The 21,995-nt window shown below is 43.6% G+C and overlaps 1 long non-coding RNA gene and 1 pseudogene across 1 annotated transcript in view; both read left to right on the forward strand.

The window, feature by feature from the left end:
- The first annotated feature begins 11,013 nt into the window (after positions 1-11,013).
- Positions 11,014-21,995, forward strand: part of LOC146425378 (uncharacterized) — a 517,591-nt gene continuing 506,609 nt past the window's right edge. Inside the window, exons 1-2 of the long non-coding RNA XR_014846578.1 lie at positions 11,014-11,041; positions 12,044-12,138. This is a non-coding gene — a long non-coding RNA (uncharacterized LOC146425378). The remainder of the gene's footprint in view (positions 11,042-12,043; positions 12,139-21,995) is intronic.
- On the forward strand, positions 16,818-19,183 carry LOC146425379 (uncharacterized; annotated as a pseudogene).

Here is a 21,995-nt window from a genome sequence, read left to right on the forward strand (position 1 = left end):
GCTGCTTTTTTTTTTTTTAATTAAGCAATTCCTTTGTCTTAACAATTAATATTTTCAAAATGAATAGATATAACCTTTTGAACTTGTCTTTAAACCCCAAGGAAAGTAGTGTTCAGTATCAGATAATCTAGTTGAAAGCCTATGAAAAAAAAATCAGGTTAAAAACACTGAAAACACAGTGTAAGGCTGTTGGATACCACACACCTTAGGTGACAGGAATTAAGAAATTGACTAGACACCTCCCAAATCAAGCAGCAAGGTCAAGCTAATTTTTGATTTGTTATATTACCAGTCTGTTTAAAATGAAATGCTAGTTGTAAGCCATGGCAGATGGAAAAAGGGAACCTTCCAATTCTCTGGGGAAGTGAGCAAGCAGCCGTGTGTGTTTAGCTGCCTACCAGGGTTAAATCACAACAGACCTCTTTGGTGCCCAACAAAGGGCTTGAAGGGTTTGAGATAACAACGGACTTGGCTAGAATGTGCTAGGTCAAATTTATAGCTGTTAGTGCTGTTTAACTAGTAATCAGCAGGCTCCTGTGCTTGCCATGGGCTTGCTTGCCTGACTGCAAATTAAAGCCTAGTGCTCATTAGTGGCTGCTTTTTGCTTTCGCTGCTTATCATCTTACTCTTGCTGAGCAGGTACACCTCTAAAGGGATTGTGGCTCAAGAAGTCCACACTGGAGAAGGTATACCTTGAAGCCTCTGTGGCTGTGGATAAGTCTATAACATAGCAGGTACACTCCTGAAGGGACTGTTGCTGTGGGTAAGGCCACACTGGAGCAGGTACACCTCTGAAAGGATTGTGGCCCATGAACAAGATTGCACAGGTTGCCCTAAATCAGAATTGTTCAATTTATTACTCAACACAGATAACACCTGCAAAAAGGAGGCATCCACCCACTTTTATGCCAGCAGAGTTAGACCTTATAATGGGTTTTAATAATGATGTCCTCAAAGTAGCTTTGATTAACAGCTAGAACAGGGACAACACTCCTTAAGTAAAGCTCACACATAAAAACAAACCCCCATTTTTTCATCAAACTATGTCTCAAATGAAATATAAGTTTTAGTTCTTCTGACATGATATTGGTACCCACATTCATCAGATACAGATCTGACAACTGCTTGCCACAAAAAGCTCCCTCTAGTATACATTAAATAAATTTTATGCCAGAAATCATACTGTGTTAATCATCAGGCAAAGTGCTCAAAGTGATTGCCATATAATTGCTATGGAATAAATCATTAGACAAAAGCTGAAATTATGGTAGGAAAATGGTTGTTACTGTCACCTGCAGACCTGCCTCCTCAGTACCAATAACCCTATTCATATGGAACAAAGCCTTTTATCACCAGAACATGTTTTATTGCCTGAACAGAGGTCCTGTTGGCACGTAGCCCTCTTCATCACCATGGTTATTTCTCTTGCCAACCACCAGCTCAGGTTACCAGATGAGGTTTGTTTCACTTCAATTTTAGGAGACCAGATCTCCTGCTACAAGGTTGAAGAATTCAGGAGCAAAAAGAAGTTTCCAGAAATGGACATGACTTTTTAATTTTATTAAGTAATACAACAAGTTAACCACAGGCATTGTAAAATGCAGTGCCATCAGGAAAAACAAAACAGGCACAGGGGATGCCATCCAGAGGGACCTGGACAAGCTCAAGAAGTAGGCCCCTGTGAATCTCCTGAGGTTCAACAAGACAAAGTGCAAGGTCCTGCATTTGGGTCAGGACAACCCTCAATATCAATACAGGCTGGGGGATGCAGGGATTGAGATCAGCCACGTATAACAGGACTTAGGGGTACTGCTGGATGAAAACCTGGATGGCAAAGGCAGGGACTGGGAGAACAAATAAGCACCCACTGTAGGAGAAGATCAGGTTTGAAAGAATCTAAGGAACCTGAAAGTGCACAAGTCCATGGGACCTGATGAGATGCATCTGCAGATCCTAACAGTACTAGTGGACGAAGTGGCTAAGCCAGTATCCATAATATTGAGAAATCATGGCAGTCCAGTGAGGTTCCCATTGACTAGAAAAGGGGAAACATAACCCCCATTTTTAAAAACAGAAATAAGGAAGACCCAGGAAACTACAGACCAGTCAGTCTCACCTCTGTGCCAGGCAAGATCATGGAGCACAATCTCCTGGAGACTATGCTAAGGTACATGGGAAATAAGGAGGTGATTGGTGACAGCCAACATGGCTTCACTAAGGGCAAATCATGGAGGTCTTTATGACAGGGTTACAGCATTGGCAAATATGGGAAGAGTGACAGAAAAAAACTACCTGGACTCATGCAAAGCATTTGACACTGCCCCACACAAAATGCTTGTCCCTAAAGTGGAGAGATGCAGAGTTGACAGATGGACCACTTGGTAGATAGGAAATTGGCTGGATAGCCACACTCAAAGACTTGTGGTCAATGGATCAATGTCCAAGTGTAGACCAATGACAAGTGGCGTTCCTCAGGGGTCCCTACTGGGACCAGAGCTGTTTAACATCTTTGTCAGCAACATGGACAGTGGGATTGAGTAAGTTTGCCAACAAAACCAAGCTGTGTGGTGCTGTCGAAGTGCTGGAGGGAAGGGACCTGGACAGGCTTGAGAGGTGGGCCCGTTCAAACCTCATGAAGTTCAACAAGGCTAAGTGCAAGGTCCTGTACCTGGGTCTGTGTAATCCTAAGCATAAATACAGGCTGGGTGGAGAACAGATAGAGAGCAGTCCTGGGGGGAAGGACTTGAGTGTGTTAGTGGATAAGACAATTGACATGATCTGGCAACATGCACTCGCAGTCCAGAAAGCCAACCATGTCCTGGGCTGCATCAAAAGCAGCATGACCAGTAGGTCGAGGCAGGTGGTTCTTCCCCTCTACTCTGCTCTCATGAGACCCCATCTGGAGTACTGCATCCAGCTCTGGGGCCCCAAGCATATGAAAGATGTGGACCTGTTCATACAAGTCCACAGTAGGGCCACTGAAAGAATTCAGGAGGGAGGGCTGAAGCACTTCTCCCATGAAGACAGGCTGAAAGAGTTGGGGCTGTTTAGCCTGGAGAAGAGAAGGCTCAGGGAAGACCTTATAGCAGTTTTCCAGTACCTAGAGGACCTACAGGAAGGCTGGAGCAGGACTTTTCACAAGGGCATGAAGTGATAAGAAAAGGGGGAATGGCTTTAAACTGAAAGAGGGTAGGTTTAGATTAGATATTGGGGAAAAATTCTTCCCTGTGAGGGTGCTGAGGCCCTGGCACAGGGTGCCCAGAGCAGCTGTGGCTGCCCCTGGATCCCTGGCAGTGTCCAAGGCCAGGCTGGACAGGGCTTGGAGCAGCCTGGGATAGTGAAAGATGTCCCTGCCATGGCAGGGGTGGGAGTTGGAACTAGATGATCTTTAAAGTCCCTGCCAACCCACACCATTCTACAATTCTATTATCAGGAATCTGCTAGGATAAGGAACCAACCTAATCCTAGTACAAAAGTGCCTGAAAAATAAAAAGACAAACAAAACCCCCACAAATACAACTGTTGCACTCTATATTTGGGAACATTTACTTCACTCAGTCTGAAAGTAACATGCATCTTCAAAGCAGACAGAGGGAGAACAGCAAGGTTACTGATGGTTAGAAGTAAACCACAAGCCACAGCATGACAGCTGTTCAACCTACACAAAGGTCCTGCAAATAGGAAGACTAATGCTACTCTGACCCCAAAGTATTAAACCCACAGTGACTGAGGCTTCTGAAAAAGTAATAACCACTGTACTAACAGGCTCAAGAACAATGCATCCCAATGAGCAAGAAATCAGGCAAAGGGGGCAAGAAACCTGTGTGGATGAATAAAAAACTCCTGTCATTACTCAAACACAAGCAGGAAATACACAGGAGATGAAAGCAGGGTCAGGCCACTTGGAATGAATATAGAGAGGTTGTCAGAGTAAGAAGAAATGAGATGAGGAAGACCAAGGCCCATCAAGAATTAAATCTGGCCAAGGATGTCAAAGTCAACAAGAAGGACTTCTTCAAATACATCACTAACAAAAGGAAAACTAAGGATAATGTGAGGTCATTCCTAAGTGGAGAGGGGACCCTGTTGACAGAGGACACAGAGAAGGCAGAGTTACTGAACGCTGCCTTTGTATTGGTCTGCACTGACAAGACCAGCCCTCAGGGATCTCTGACCCAGGAGACCAGGGTAAAGGAATCTTGGAAGGAAGACTTTCTCTTGCTCAAGGATTGGGTCCATGAGCCAGCAGTTCCCTTGAAGCCAAGAAGGCCAACAGAATCCTGGGACGCATTAGGAAGACCATTGCCAGCAGGTCGAGGGAGGTGATCCTGCCCCTCTACTCAGCCCTGGTGAGGCACTTCTGGAGTGCTGTGTCCAATTCTGGGCTCCTCAGTACAAGAGAGACCTGGAGCTCCTGGAGTCCAGCAGAGGCCACAAAGATGATCAGGGAACTGGAGCAACTCTTATGAGGAAAGACTGTGGGAGCTGGGCCTGTTCAGCCTCGAGAAGAGGTGACTGAGAGGGGACCTCATCAATGTCTATAAGTATCTGCAGGGAGGTGTCAGAAGATGGAGCCAGGCTCTTCTTGGTGGTGCCAACCAACAGGACAAGGGACAGCAGGCAGAAACCGATGCACAGGAAGTTTCACCTGAACATGAGGAAGAACTTTATTGTGCAGGTAACCGAGCACAGGAACAGATTGCCCAGAGAGTGTGTGAAGTCTCCTTCACTGGAGATATTCAAGAACCGTCTGGATGCAATTCTATGCAATGTGCTCTGGTATGTCCCAGCTTGAGCAGAGAGGTTGGACCAGATGATCCACTGTGGTCCCTTCCAACCTTACCCATTCTGTGATTCTGTAACTAGACTGTCAGAACTGACAGTGGTTTTCCTTACACAAACCAGTACAGCTGGAGCAGTTTATGAAGGACTGTATCCTGTGCAAGGGACCCATGCTGGAGCAGGTAAAAAGTGCAAGAAAGGAAGAGCAGAGAACAGTTATGAACTGACTGCAACCCTCCATTCCTACTGGACAACTCAGAATATAGAGGGAGGAGGTAGAAGAGTCTGGAAGTAAAGCTGGGTCTGGGAAGAAAGGGGTGAAGGGAAGGCATTTTTAGTCTTATCTTTGTTTCTTACCATCATGCTCTACTTTTTAAATCAGCAATAAATTAAATTAATTCAGAAAGGACTACCAAAGTAATAGCAAGGTTTTAGAAGCTTCCTGTATACCCAAACAAATTAGCCAAAATAGAACCCTATCAGTTTAACAAAATGCATTGGCTTCCAAAGTAATAGGAAGCAGTAAGCATGCCAGTGAAGAGTGAAATGCCTGAGAGCATTAAAAAAAAAAAGGTTTTAAGCATTCTAGCTACTTTTACATGAAGGCAAACCCCAACTCCTACCACGGAAGGGCCAGAAAAAATAAAACAGAAGAGGGGATAAAGGTAATAGACAAAGAGCACGCAAAAGTCATCAGAAAAAACATACTGTACTTAGACACCACCAGAACTGAAGACTATACTACAAATTACATAATTCTTATGCTGCACATTAACACAACTGACTTGTACATAAAGTTTGAGTCAATGAAAATAAGATGGACAGTATTTATTATGCTTTATCAAGCTTGAGAATAAATATTTTATTATTTAGAAACTGCAACTGCTATGCTGATCTACCCGTCCATGATAAAATGCTAAAGAATAAACTGTATATTCAATTTGATGCCAAAGAACTGGGATAAAACTATTCTGCAGCATGAAACTAATCTCTCACATGCTCAACAGGCACACTCAATATTTTTATACTTACATCAATCTAACAGATACCCCTGTTTAAGTATCACACTGAAATATGGTTTAGATTGGCTGTCATCAAGACTTGATGCCTTTTGTGCATCTCTCAAAAAGATACAATAGCATGTTATTGGCAACAAGCACAGGACTAGCAGTTGGGTCTCCAGTCTTATTTTTCAAGATAGACAGCTTCAAGACTTCAAGGAGATTATTAGTTCCATTTCAGAATTGTTTCAATTGAGGGCATCTACTTGAGCTAGAGCAGACATGGGAAATGGGAAGGTAATTTTGAACACAAGACAAAGTTTATATGTCTGATGATTTTATTGACAGCCACAAAGGAACTGTCTACAGATAGCACCCACATTTAAATACTATAGCCACGTTCAAAACCAAATCAGAATCAGATATTAAAACAAGAAGCAAGCAATATAATCTATCATCTTAAACATTCAATAGCTCATAAGATATTCAGCATATTACTCAGAATATTATCTGTAACACACTAAATTTCACAGCTACTGGTTTTATCTGTAACATAAGTGAGGGCATCCCTTAACAGGGTCTTGCATGTAAAATAGCTGTGGGGTTGAACATTAAAATAACTCATCATATAGGCTTGGTACAGAGCCAAAAGAAAAATGAGCTAACCATCATCTCATTAATTTAATTATATGACAACATTCAGGAATGGGGAGGGTAACCTACAACATGGATGGAATATGGCTAAGTTAATGTTTGTGGAAGAATTTTTAACACTTTTTTTACATAAGACCATATGCATTTCAAGTTCCAGTTCACCTTCTTCATAGGCAGCACTATTGCACAGCTGTGGCTTCAGAATGATAACTCGCCACACTGCTCTGTAAAACAAAGCTATTACTAGATTCAGAAATATAAGGGTTTTTATTTGCACACTACACTAATTAAGTCTGGAAACACTAACAGCCCTGAGAGTCATTCAGGAAGGTAGAGACCCACAAAAATGCTAGAAATATGCTATGAATTGATACAATATGATTATTTAAACATACTTTTTTCACAACAGTTGGGTTTTAGTGCTCAATATGCAAGTCAGCTCTCTTGTATGAATCTTTTATTGCCACTTAAAAATCTGCTTAAAACAAAACAGGTTTCTTCAAGGCCTCTACTATGCCTCACCAACTTAGTAATGGTATTGCTCTGATGCAACAATCAACAAAAGGAAAGTAAAGAAGTTTTACAAGGGTTTTTTGGCATTTAATTCCTGTAAGTTAGCATGGAAAAAAACCCCACAGATATGAACAATATCTCTAGAATATTTTGGGTATATTCTATGGTCAAGACTGAACTAAAATTAAATCCTTAATGAAGAAGTGCAGAAGCAGATCAAAAGCCTACAAAATGCATTATATAATCAATGCCCAATTATGAATTGGAGTTTTGATATAAAGGTATTTATATTTCATTGACTTCTACACAGTTGCTCAGATAAGCAACTGAACACATGCCTCAATTCAATTACAAAACTACAAGCAACAAAGTTGAACTAAGAAATTACAAGTTATAACAAAATAGAGCATGTTAGACATCTAAATTATAACCAACTAGGCCAGTTATATCTGTTATGCCTTTCTTCCTTCAAATGCTAAGATATGATTCATTGCCTTCAGACCTGATTTGTTCTGAATGAGAATCCAGATAACAACCTCAACCTGAGAAAAACAAAAGAAAACACAAGCCTGTTAAGATTCATTCTTTTCAACTTCAGAACCCTCTGGAATCAGATGCTTAAAATCCAAACAGCAAGAGAGTATACTTTTAGCCCACAGACTTAACGACAATTGTGCATACCTAACTATTTAGAACATTGACTTGCAAAATAAAATAAGTCTTCATAATGCTTAAGAAAAAAACCCCCAAACCTACTTTGATTGAAGGCTATATCGTTTGTTCCAGACCTACCATCTAATAGACAGTTATGAAATTAAATTGCCAGGGTGAGACTACAGATAAAACTAAAGTATTTTCATTAGCAACATCATGTCAGGCATTATCTTAGAGAATTACATCTCATAAAAAGTATTAGCTTTGTTTTACGAGGTGACATTAATTATCTACTCTACTATTGTTTCAGCTCCTCCTCAAGACAGAACAACACATATTGGATACTGCAGAAAAAGAGAAAGGAAAAAAAGAAACTAACCCTAACACAAAAGTGATTTATAAAAGGTTGAGGCCAGCTTTTTTTGACTGCAAGACACAGGATCAATGTACTAGTAAATTGTGGTAGTTTTGCTTAGCCCAGAACATGAGCAAGGTATCTTTAACATCTAAAAGAAATTTAAACCCTTCACAAGCTGTTGTAGTAAGCCTGAAGAAGTGTCTGAGGGGTGGGGAGTGGCACAAAGATGGCTCCTGTGTGTCCTGAGTGAAAGTTCTGGAAGTTTTTCACCAAGTCCAGCAGAGCCAATCTCTGATGGCTCTGAAAGTGATGGACATGCTGCCGGCCAAGTGTGAGCCAATTAGAGGTGCTAGTTACGCCTCTGTGAAAACATATTTAAGAAAAAATCAAAACAAGGTAGGCACGCACTTCTTTGTAGTTGGAGGAGGATGAGGTGGAGGTGAAAATATGTGAAGGGAGAACAACATGGAGACACCAAGGTCAGTGAAGAAGGTTGGGGAGGAGGTGCTCCAGATGCCGGAGCTGAAAACCCTCTGCTAGCTGTTGTGAAGACCATGGAGGGAGCAGGAGGTCCCCCTGCAGCCCATGGAGTCCACAAGGATGCAGAAATCCACCCACAGCCCATGCCAGAGGAGCAGGTGGATGCCTGGAGAAAGCTGTGATCCAGTTGGAGTCTCATATAGAGTTAAAGCTACAAAGGCCTTGCAAGGGAGAGAAAGGCCTTGCTCCTGGGATGGAAGCAGCCTGGCCTCAGCTCGAGAGAGTCTGCACAGCACCTTGTGGACAAAAACTCATGTTGCAGCAGAATTCGGGCAGGATGTTGCTCGTGAGATTGGACCCATGCCAAAGAAGTTCCCAGAGGACTGTCTCTCGTGGGAGGGACCCCATGGCTAAGTAGAGGACCCCTCTCCCTGATAGACTGACCAGAGAAAAAACCTCTTACCCTGCCCCCTGCCTGTTGTTGTTGGTTTGGAAAGAGGGAAGGGGGGGTGAGCAGAGAGACTGCTTCTTAAGAGGGAGGGGGTGAGAGAAGAGAAACTGTCTAGAGAGAGAGATAAGTAGAGATAAAGAGTACTTGTAGTAGAAGAATTGTGGTGATTAATAGATTTATGGACCTTCTCCGTGGACTGAGAAAATACCCAACACCCTGCCCCCCTACCCGAGCTGTTGGTTAGAAGGAGGGAGGGGGGTGAATAAAAAATAAAAAATAAAAAATTAGTTCGTAAGTGGGAGGGTATTGTGATAATAGCTGCAAGTTCCCCACACCCCTTTCTTAATGACTGTACTTGTCACTTATTGTCTTGCCTTCCCCACCCCACGTGGTTCTGGCCACTCCCTCGGGTTTCCCCTATTGGTTCCTGTACTCCTAACTCTGCCCCTGTACCTCCCCTGTACCCAGAGGTCACTGGGCCTGTGTGCTGTCCCTGCCCCTCTCTGTTTCCCTATAAAACCCCTCACTCTCCGCCATCTTGCCGTCTATGCTCCACGTGTGTCTATGCGTGTGGCTGTCTATGCACCACATGTGTCTGTGCATGTGAGGCCTTCGCCCACGAGGCATCTCTGCCTCTGGGAGGTTGTTGGCCTCTGCTGCACCATGCGAATAAACATCTTCCATGGACACAATGCATAGACCCTCCTTGCCTCCTTTATCATCGCCGGTTGTGGAAGCAGACGAACCAGAGCTAGCCTTATGGCTCCCCGGCTGGTGAGAGCGCAGTCTCCAGCCCTGGGACATAGGGTTTGCTGCACTGAGGCGCTGAGCCAGGCTGGGTAGAGAAGCTCTAGGGTAAAGTCTGCTGTAACATCCCTTAAACCACAACAGGAGGGAGGTGAGTGAACAAAATAGTGTATGAAAAGTTTATTTTTGCCTCTCATTTATCATCCAACTCGGTTAGGTAATTAAATCACTTTGCAACTTTAAGTTTAGAGCCTGTCTATCCTTCTTCCGTGCGTCCCCTTGTCAATGTCCTATCTCAACTCATGAGATTGGTGTGTGTTTAACAGTTTTTTCTTTCCCCTCTCCTGCATGTTTGTGGCAGGAGAGTGATACAAGGGAATCAGAAGTTAAGAGATAACTTGTCAGAAACTGCTCACCACACAATATATCTACTGACTTAGCATTCATTGTGTTTGCTGAACAAGGACTGTGATACTCTGGAACTTCCACGCTGGCAAAAAAACCAAATTTGTTGTTCTGGCCTTTGGATGGAGAGAAGGTCAGTGAAAAGGACCTTCTGCAAAGACCCCTCCATAAAACAGAACTACACAGGCACAAGGATATAAAAATGACTTTTGAACTCATTATAATACAAAGCGGGGATAGGTTATGCATATGTATAAGCGTATTGGGAAACTCTATGAATTTGTAACATGTAACCACATATATACTGGGCTATACAGGACTGACGGTGCATGTGTCTTTGGAGGGCTACCTCCCATGTGCCTGGCCCTGCAATAAACATACTGGCTTTACAACCTAAAATTATATAGGTTGTGAAGTTTTGTCTCTTTCTTAAATCATTTGGCGAACCAGCTGGAGAACCTCTGTCCGGTGCAGGGCTGGCCGGGAACGGACTCTTTGGCGTGCCCCAGGGCACTTTTCCCTGGAAGATCTCCGCTTCTGGCTTGACCACTGCCTGGGCAGAGAAGTATCTACTGGCAGCACGAGAAACAGTATGTTTATCAATCAATAAGTCTACAAGGTGTACGCGTAGCCAGGGAGGGCTGGTAAGGCACTAGAGACGTCTACGTGCACAGTGAGGGTCCCTGTTTAGGCTTGCAAGCAGCTGGCCACAGGCTAGCATGGAAAGGATTCTACAAGATCTGCCGAGGGGGATTGAAGCGAATCCGAGAGTTCTGCTGCATTCCAGGTTTGGAAGCCAAGATAGACCCGCCAATGACTGTATAAGAGGCAAGAGAATGGGTAGGCAGAATATTACCATGTGTCTGGGTGTGTGGAGCTCCTATAGCCAGTGTGTGTGCATGTGTGTGTGCTCGGCTTCTGACAACCGTATCCCAGAAGTAAGCGCAGACCGGGGGTGGAAGTGACGCCCCGGATAACCCGGATCCCAGAAGTAAGGTATGAATGTTTAAAGTTTGTGTATTGCTTGAATAGTGTGCATAGAAGTTTATTGTGTAATTCGTCTTTGCTGTGACGGTGTGTTAAGTAATTGCATGCTGTGTATGATAGCTTAAGCTATAATGATTAAACTAAGGGAGAAGAAAAACAGAGGAATACTAACCGAGAGACATCCCCTAACCAAGGAGTGGTATAATACATTATACAGGTGACCTAGAGTGGGTAATCTAACATTTAAATAAAGATTTTAAGCAGAATGGGAAGTGGCCAGAGTAAAGAAACATTAACAAAGAGCCTTCTTGGATGCATTTTAGCGCATTGGAAAGAAATAGCCAGGAGAGGGGGAACAGAAAATAGGAAGACCCTTATTAAATATTGCAACCAGTGGTGGCCTTTATATAAATTAGATTGTGATGAAAAATGGCCAATTTTTGGAACTTTAGATTATAACACCCTGTTGCTGTTGAGCAGCTAGCAGAGTAATGAAAGCACCAGTTCTCAGTGGCAAGAAGGAATGACCTTTATTGTTTTGATTTCATCACATATATAGAGTTCTCAAAAGTGACCCAGATTGGTCAGTCAGAAGCCTTCCCCCAGGCCTGATTAGCCAGGCCTGCACTGTCCAAGTTCTGGGACACTGTTCCAATAACATCCAAACTTTATCTTTATTTATAAAACACAAGAAGAATTCTCGTGGGAAAAACCTGTGCTAGCCACAACACCCTTTTACAACTAATGTTTTTGAGAAGAGAGGGAAAGTGGGATGAAGTTTCTTATGCAGACATGTTTTTCTCTCTCCGAAACCACCTCGAATGGCAGAGAGACTGTGGGCTTGTGCCACCTCAGGACCCCTTGGTATTGGCCCTTGAAAGGGAAAATAAAGCTACTAAAAATAGACTCGAATGATGCTGTTCAGCTTGCAGCATAAACCAAAGACGTACAAAACCAGACAAAGTTCATCATGCAGCAACACAAGAACAAGAATTAACTGATTTTCTTAAGCCCCCTCCTAGGAAGAGAGAGGATGATGCAGACTCGGCGGATACGCCTTCCCCTCCAGGGAGCCCAGTCTCTGCTCGAACACGAGGGAAGCAGAGGTGCTGAAAGCACCTCTGCGAGAGGCCGTAGGCCCAGAGGGTGATACAATGCTGATCAAAGTACCTTTTTCTACCATTGACATAGAAGCCTGGAAAAAGATTGCAAAAGATTACCGAGCAGATCCAACAGTCATAAGTAAACATTTACGTTTTATAATGAAACAACATAATCCTGACTGGAATGATATTCAATTGTTATTGGAAGCTGTAACAGAAACCGAAAAACAATTAATTTTGAAAAAGGCACTGGATTTGGCTGAGGACTATTACAAAACATGACAGGAGGATCACAAGGAATATTTGCCACTCCAGGACCCAAAATGGGATCCAAACAGAACAGCCGAAATGGCTAAACTACAGGCTTATCAGGAGTGGATAGTGAAAGCCATGGAAAAGGCAGTGAATTCAGGTGGAGATACAACAATTAACGTCTCTCTTTTTGGGCCAATCACAGGGGGACATTAGACGTAAACTCCAGAAACTGCGTTCAACTGAGAGCAAGAATTTAGAGGTATTATTGGATGAGGCGTGGAGAGTGTACAGTAACCAAGAGGCAAAATATAAAGAGAGAGTCAAAAAGTTAGTGACATAAGTGGAAGAGAGTAGAGAAAGGAGTAATCAGAAAGGGAAGCAGAGGCAAGGAAAAACCAGACTGCACAAGGACCAGTGTGCAAACTGCAAGAAATTCGGACATTAGAAAGATAAATGCCCAGAGAAGAAAAATACACATCCCAATAAGAAACGGGATAACTCTGAGGAGAGAGAAATTGCATATGTTAAGGAAGACTGAAGAGGACCGGGGGATTCCACCCTAGCAGATCCCCTGGTTATAGTGAAGCTAGGGGAAAAAGAGAAAGAAGTAGAGTTTCTTGTAGATACGGGGGCAACTTATTCAGTCTTGAATAAAGCTTTGATGCCGATAGGGGAAAATTATGTCATGGTAAAAGGCGCCACAGGCCAACCTGAAAAAGCATATTTCTGTAAGCCCCTGAAGTATAAACTTGGGAAACAACGGGGAATTCATAAGTTTTTATACATGCCCAACTCTCCAAAAGCACTCTTGGGTCGAGGCTTATTGGAACAATTGCAAGCAAGCATTATGTTTAAAAATGGAGAAATTACTCTGGAGGTAAATGATCACCAATATATAGAAATATTGAGTGCTGTAGTGTGCTTATGCTGTTCTAGAGACTTCTCCCTAGCAGAAACCTGTACCATCCCATGCTGTAATCTTATTGGTTTACCCCTTTCTTCTTCCTGGCTCCTCCCCTCTGGCTTCCCCTAGTTGGTTCTTCTGAGTAACCATGCCTCTGTTCCCTCTCCTGATAACCTGCTGAGAGAGCGGAACTTGGGATTCACCATCTTGGCTTTCCATGACCCCAAATCCTCCCCCGCCTCTCCGCCCTTCTCCACCCTCCTCTGACCCTCGACTGTGGACCTTAATAAATCCCTGGAAACTTCTGATGGTGATCATGCATTTCTTCCATCGCCACGCCTCCACGGAGTCTCGTGTCCCCCGCAGCTCCACTGCCTGCTACAGCTACGTGTCTGCCTGGCGTGTTCTGGCCACAGGCGGCTCCCTCCACATTGTGGCGTGGGGTGGCCGTTTGTGAATTGTGATACCGCGCTGTTGCAATTAAGCTTGATATTGACAACCACAGATACCAAAGAAGAAATTAGTGAAGAAATAACAAATTTAAGTATTTCCTGGGGTTTGGGCCACTGGTGTTCCTGGGAGGGCTAAGTATGCACCTCCCATACAAATTAAACCCAAGGAGGGAAAACAGCCAGTTAGAGTTAAACAATATCCTTTAAAGAAAGAAGACACAGAAGGAATTAGCCCAGTAATAGAAAACTTTTTGCAGCTAGGACTATTGAAAGAATGCCAGTCTGATTTTAACACCCCTATACTACCTGTTCGCAAACCTGACGGATCATACTGGGTTGTGCAGGACTTAAGGGCTATAAATAAGATAGCAGAGGACCTCTACCCTGTGGTGGCAAATCCATATACCTTATTAACTGAATTAACACTGGAATTAACCTGGTTTACTGTTCTAGATTTGAAAGATGCCTTCTTTTGCCTCCCTCTCCATGAAGCCAGCCAGAGAATATTCGCCTTTGAATGGGAAAGCCCTAATAGTGGACGTAAAACTCAGCTCACCAGGACAGTGTTGTTTCAGGGATTCAAAATTAGTCCTACCATATTTGGAGGCCAATTTGCTAAGGACTTAGAATCCTGAGAAGCCCCACCATCAGAAGGAAAACTTTTGCAGTATGTGGATGACCTCTTAATAGCTACCAAGACTGAAGAGGCCTGTCTTGCCTGGACAGTAAGTCTGCTAAATTTCCTAGGACTACAGGGATATCGAGTTTCCAAGAAAAAGGCCCAAGTAATGAAAAAAAAGGTGGTTTATTTGGGCTATGAAATCAGCGCAGGACAGAGAACCTTGGGACGGGACCGCAAGGAGGCCATCTGTCAGATCCGAAAACCTCAAACTGTGAAAGAACTCAGAACATTCTTGGGAATGACAGGATGGTGTCGACTTTGGGTTTCTAGTTATGGTTTACTTGTGAAGCCCCTATATGCTCTCATAAACACAGAACAGAGAGATCTTCAGTGGACAAAAGAGGCCACACGAGCCTTTGGCCAGCTGAAGTATGCCCTCATGTCAGCTCCAGCTCTAGGACTTCCAGACGTGAGTAAACCATTCTTTTTGTTTTTCCATGAGAAACAGGGGATTGCCTTGGGAATCTTAGCGCAGGACCTGGGTCTGTATCGACGGGCAGTTGCTTATTTGTCTAAGCAGCTAGATGCAGCAGCCAAAGGATGGCCGGGGTGCCTCAGGGCTGTTGCGGCATTTGTGATGAACATTCAGGAGGCACAGAAATTTACCTTGGGCCAGAAAATGACTGTGCTAGTGTCCCACACAGTGTCCACAGTGCTGGAAATGAAAGGTGGCCGCTGGCTTTCCCCACAGAGGTTTTTGAAATACCAAGCCATCATGGTGGAACAAGATGATGTAGAAATAGTAGTAACTAACATTGTCAACCCAGTTTCTTTTCTCAGTGGGAATGAAGAAGAGCCCATACACCCCGATTGTCTGGAGACCACTGAGGTCACATACTCCAGTCGTCCGGATCTGAGGGATACCCCTTTAGATGACGCAGAAACCTGGTTCACTGATGGGAGCAGCTACATCATCAGTGGGAAGCGACATGCTGGGTATGCACCTACCACCTGCAAAGAGGTAATAGAATCTGGACCTTTGCCAACAAACACCTCTGCACAGAAAGCTGAGATAATTGCTCTAACCCGTGCCCTGGAAATGGCAGAAGGAAAGAAAATAAACATCTATACAGACTCATGATATGCATTTGGGGTTGTACATGCACATAGAGCCTTTCAGAAAGAAAGGGGATTGTTAAACTCACAAGAGAAAAACATCAAACATGCACAAGAAATACTGCGGCTGTTGGAAGACGCCAACTACCTGAGAAGGCAGCAATCATGCACATCAAGGCACACCAAAAGGTGAGCTCTGAATTGGAGGAAGGAAACGAGCTGGTGGACAGAGAGGCAAAAGAAGCAGCAAAAGGTGAGATAACAACGGAAGGAGCTTTGATTCCAGATGGGCAGGTCTCCCTAGAAGGTAAGCCAAAATATAATAAAAAGGATATGAAGTTAATTAAAAGTGAGAAAGGAACATATAACTGAGAGGGATGGGCTATGTCTTGCATGGGAGACAGGAGCTTTATGAGTTTCTGCAGTTTGCCAGGTTTTAAGATAGCTAGTTCTCCAAGACTCAGTCCCGTTCGCAAGATTCTTTGATATTTGGCCGATTAGTCTAAAAATACCATTTATTAGACACAGAAAATAACAAACATACAAACATAGAACAGATTGACACACATAGACACTCAATGAATGCATAATTGCAACACTATAATAGCTAAAATGCAATTATGGGGTAAAAGCTTTCTTGAAATATAAAAATAGTTAAAAATTGCAAGTTAAGAAATGCTTGCTTGAACTATAATGCAAGTTAAGAAATACTTGCTCAAGTTATAAAATAGCTGAAATGCAAGTTAAGAAAGGTACCTATAAGTTAGCCGGAAGAATACAATTTAGGAAACCAATGATCTTACCAAATCCAATTTTGGAGCTGGAATACATTATAATTCCTCCCTCAATCTCGCGAGAAGTAACCACAGGGCTGCGTCCAGACACCAGGGGAGAAGACTTTCCCTGACGCTCCAATGTCCATGAAGAAAAGCTTCTACCTTTTCTGAGATTCGTGAGCTTTTTATAGGAAAAAAGTGTGTATTTGTGGTCACTAAAAATTTTTCACATTCTCTCTACATTCCACAGGGGAGTGTCTTTTCAGACTTTCAGTCGCCAGCACCAGATAGCCCTTGATTAGGCTTTCAACCTAATCTGAGCCATCCATTTCCTGGGACCGATCAAGGAGAGAGAGAAGAGGGGGGAGCGTCCTGCCACAGGCTATTATAGCAGAGGGAAGAATAGCTTTTAGGCAGTTTACGGGATCTATGGGGAAGTATTCTGATATAAAGGGTTTAAATCTGTTAACTGTAGTTATGCATGAAAATCAAGTGTATTCAAGACAAAAATGGAAAAAAACAAACATTGTGGCAACTTGAGAGGACTATAAGAGAAGTAATTAAAATAAGTTGTCGAATAATTAATGAAACTACCCATGAAAAAGCAACCCAAATAAGTGTCTCAGCTACCCCTATTGAAAAGCATGTAGAAGTTTGTACCAGTTCAAAAGAATCAGACTGTTGGTACACCTTTACATTAGTACAAACTGTTGACGTGGTTTGTCTTTGGGACAAGGACACGAATGGGCTCTCGTTCAAATTTAAAATAAATGCTATAGCTGGACCTGTTACAACCTATGCCAGCACTCAAGCCCAAATCCAAACCACACCACCTAAACTTGAACCCAAAATTTATGAAACTGGCCCATATGTAATAAGGAACACGGGTCAACAACAGTTGTTGTTTAACCCAGAGTGGTCTCTTAAACGTGTTAAACTGCTAATGCAGATCAATGCTTCCAAAATTCAACCAACATGTTCTCCTTTCCTACAAACATCCTTCAAGGGCTGGACAACCTGGCTGCAAAAACAAGTGCCCTTCAGAAGTAGAGTACAGAGGGACTTGACTGGAGTATTGGGGACTGGATTAGGGGTTCTAAATGGAATTGACTCAGAGATATTAATGAATAAATTGGCCACTGTAACTGGTGATTTAGTAAAATTAAGACAGCCCCTACAGTCTTCTCTATTAGCATTAGGAAATGAGCAGTGGCAAGTTTCAAAAGTATTACCAAAATGAGAAGAAATTGAAGAGCAAGACCATGAATTAATAATAAATGCACTTGGTATAGCCCAAGACAATATATCCCAAGCCCTTAGTTGTATACAGGCCCAACTATGGATGCAGTCACCAGTTGCCTTAATTATAAGAGAAGGAAGTGAAGGCACTTTCCCCATTGAAATTCGCAAGGTTATTTGGGACAATGCCACTGACCTAGAAAGGAAGTTTCAATCTTGGTGGACCCTAGTAAACTTCACCTATGACCCTACTGCTAATATGGCCACAGCCTTTGTGCTCACTATATGTAATGCCACCGTCCATGTTATCCATCCCATTGTTGAGCTAGGTCTAAACCATGAGAGAACAGTGCTCTATCTCTCTGAACATAGGGTATGGGCCCGGATAGTAGAGAAGAAGTGGCAGACTGTGAATTTGGAATCCTGTATTACACGAGAACTACAGGGGTTTATCTGTGAAAGCAGTACAATTGATGCACAGGATACATGCCTTGATACGGAGCAAGGCATCTGCCACTTCGAAATCCATCCAAATGCTAATCAAAAAACTATGCTTGTGTATAATGGTCAAGGTTGTGTGTGCTTAAGGACTGTTTGTGCTTTTGTGAAGATAGATAATGATAATATAACCATAAATGTTAAAAATCATTCTAATTTTTGTATCTGTAATTTTTTAAAAATCATTGAGTGTGACTTTTTGTATTTTGCACCAGTTGTATCTTACCAATTGAAAAAGTCTAATTACACTATGTACCACAAATTGTCACCCATACCTATTGGAATGAACCTTGCATTGGTAAGACAATTAGTAAAGCATCAAGACCTAATTGTAATTTTAAAAGAAGTTCAAGAAAATGGAAAGAAAACTTTAATTACTATTCATCATGACACAGAAAAAATAAGCAGGGTCTTGCAAAGAGCAAGACAAGATGCATGTCATTACCGGTGGGATGTGCTCTTTGGGTGGTCACCTACTGCAACTGGTATTCTAAATATGTTATGTCACCCTATTATTGTTCTTTTAATAGTAGTTAGTATTAGCTTTATTTTTTCCTTTGTGTTATTTGTTTGGAATTGGAGAATGTTACAAGGATAGCAATTTTGACTTCTCTGTCAAACACACATGGTAAGGCATTGAGAGACAGCTTTTGCAGAAATTTGATCGAAGAAGAATTTGTGTACTAGTAAAAGAATTTACTAATTTTATAGAAAAGGGGGGACTGATACAAGGGAATCAGAAGTTAAGAGATAACTTGTTAGAAACTGCTCACCAAACAATATATATTGCTTGCTTAACATTCATTGTGTTTGCCAAACAAGAACTGTGACCCAGTTGATACTCATGGAACCTCCACGCTGGCAAAAAATCAAATTTGTTGTTTTGGCCTTTGGACAGAGACTCAGAACGCATGTGTAAAACAGTAAGGTGAAAAGGTCAGTGAAGAGGACCTCCTGTCCTTTTTCAGAAAAGACCCCAGAGCCCCCCCCACCAAACAGAACTACGCAGGTGCAAGGATATGGAAATTACTTTTGAATTCATTATAATACGAAGCGGGGATAGGTCATGCATATATATAAGCAGATTGGGAAACTCTATGAATGTGTAACATGTAACCATATATATACCGAGCTATACGGGACTGACGGTGCGCATGTCTTTGGAGGGCTACCCCCCACGTGCCCGGCGCTGTAATAAACATACCAGCTTTACAACTTAAAATTAGATAGGTTGTGAAGTCTTGCCTCTTTTTCCATAAATCAATAGTGCCTGCCTTGCAGGGGGGAGTATCACACTCCTTGCCACTACAAGGGCCAGCCGGACAGGTGGGAGTGGGGGGAGGCTGCCCCCCTCCCCCACTGCCGCTGCTGCTGCCGTCAGCCCCCCCCACCCCGGGCCAATGCGGTGCTGGGGTTAGGGAATAGGTGGCCGCCGCCCCTGGCTCCCCTCCCCCCTGCCACGGTAGGGCTTGGGGTGAGAGATGGCTGGCCATCCCCCTCCACTGCCACCCTCCCCAGGCTGCCCTGAGGGCGGGGGCAGGGGAGGCCTTGTTTCTGTTCCTTGCATGAGAGACTTCTTACCTATTGCCAGAAGGAAAGCTGGGGGCTCACCCTGCCCTGACTTGGAGGCAGGTCCCTGCTCAGGGTTGGAGGTGCATCCCATCCCAGCCTACCTCCCCTCCCCTCTCCACATTCCCCTGCAGAATAGATATGAGGCTCTGGAAACTGAGGGCCAGAAAAACAATAATCTTGATGAAGGACCATGTAGGGGGTTGCCTAAGCAGAATCAGCCAACCAGACATATTGCAACCAGCTCCAAAAAGGAAAAGAGAAGGGTAATTGTTATAGGTGATTCCCTGCTGAGGGGAACAGAGGGTCCAGTATACAGACTGGACCCAACCCACAGGGAAGTCTGTTGCCTTCCTGGGGCCCAGGTAAGGGACGAAGCCAGGAAGCTTCTTGATTTGGTGCAGCCCTCTGACCACTACCCTCTCTTAGTATTTTAGGTGGGTAGAGATGAGATTGAAGGAAGAAGTCCCAGGGTAATCAAAAGGGACTTCAGGGCACTGGGGCATTTAGTTAAAGGAGTAGGTCCACAGGTTGAATTCTCCTTGATTCCTTCAGTACTAGGGGAAAATACTGAAAGGAATAGGAAAACTCAACAGATCAATACATGGCTAAGAGGCTGGTACCATAGGTGGAATTTTGGGTTTTTTGACCACGGTGTGGCTTACACAGCATCAGGCTTGTTCGTGTCGCATGGGATACACCTGACTCAGAGGGGGCAAAAGGATTATGGCCCAGGAGTTAGCAGGGCTGATTGAGAAGTCTTTAAACTAGCCTCAAAGGGCAAAGGCATAAGAACAGACTCATGAGAGATGAGCCTAGGGGTGGTAGGCCTGTGTTGGGGGCAAAACCGATAGCCCAGCTGAAGCGTATCTACACCAATGTATGCAGTATGGGCAACCAACAGGAGGAGCTGGAAGCCATTGTATGGCAGGAAAGTTATGATGTAGTCGCTATCAGGGGAATGTGGTGGAATGACTCTCACGACTAGAGTGCTGCAATGGATGGCTATAAGCTCTTTAGAAGGGAAAGGCGAGGAAGGAGAGGTGGCCTGGTAGCATTGTATGTTAGGGAGTGTTTTGATTGTATTGAAATGGACAATGATAAAGATGACAAGGTTGAGTGCTTATGGGTAAAGATCAGGGGTAAGGTCAGCAGGGTCGACATCATGGTGGGAATCTGTTACAGACCACCCCAACCAGGACGAACAGGCTGATAAGGCATTCTGCAAGCAGCTGGCAGAAGTCTCATGGTCACTGGGCCTTGTACTCGTGGGCAAATTCAACTTGCCAGATGTCTGCTGGAAATACAACACAGCAGAGAGGAAGCAGTCTAGGAGGTTCCTGGAGTGTGTAGAAGACAACTTCCTAACATGATTGGTAAATGAGCCTACCAGAGGAGGTGCCTTGCTAGACCTGTTGTTTGTGAACAAAAAAGGACTGGTGGGTGATGTGGTGGTCAGTGGCCGTCTTGTGTTGGAAAACGCAGTTTTCCAGCAAAACTCATGCTAACTGAGCAGGCCTGAGCAAGGCTTCAGCATTCCCAGGCCTCAGTAAAATTTCAACAAGCTACAGTGGCTTGTTTACCTGAGAATGTTCTGTGGGAAGAATGTCATGAGAAAGATTAGGGAGTCAGAAGTGTTATGAGAAAAGAATAAGGGAGTTAACAGGAGGATCCCTGAATGTGTGAGAACAGACTGCAGGTGTGTGTGTAACTATGAATAGTAACTTCTGTAACAGTATATAAGTTTCTCGTTTGATGAAATAAAATGGAGCTTACTTTATATCTCATATTGAGACTGCCGTGAGTTCCCTCTCGTCGTTTCTCTTTAAATGGTGACCCCGACGACTACGGACCCTGACAGCGGAGTTTTACGACCTTGCTTCTGTGAGCGGCGAGAACGGAGAGGTGCCGAAGCCGTGCAGCGACGGTGTGTCAAAATCTTCGCCCGAATCGGGGGAGATCCCAGCGACAGAGGCCGAATAAGACCTGCCTACCGTGAGGGCTACACTTCGGTGAACTGCACGACCTCTGGCAACTGCGAGCTCCAATAGAGTGCTTAGACGGTGTTGACCAGGACCCTGAAAACCAGCTGGACCAAAATGGAATCAGAGGTAGCCCAAGACTTATTATTACGCTTTTTAGAAAAGCGCGGAGTAAGCAAAGATGCTTTAAAATACTTAGCCGCTTTAGTTGCTGCAGGGAAAGATAAAGGGTTGTTTGCTGACCCTGATTTACTGTTTGATGAGGTCGAATGGCGAAAGGTTGAACATATCTTGTTTGATGGATTGCTAGAGGGTGATAAAACATGCAATAAATTAGCAAGACTGTGGAAAGAAGTCATTAATTGCTTACAACGGTTTCAAGCAGAAAAGAAAATAGCTGCCGTAGCTACTGACAAGTTGGGATCAGATGCCGAGGGGGAGCACTTT

The sequence above is a fragment of the Lichenostomus cassidix genome, chromosome W (assembly GCF_008360975.1).
Source record: "Lichenostomus cassidix isolate B80296 chromosome W, HeHo_3.0, whole genome shotgun sequence".
In the NCBI taxonomy this organism is placed as follows: domain Eukaryota; kingdom Metazoa; phylum Chordata; class Aves; order Passeriformes; family Meliphagidae; genus Lichenostomus; species Lichenostomus cassidix.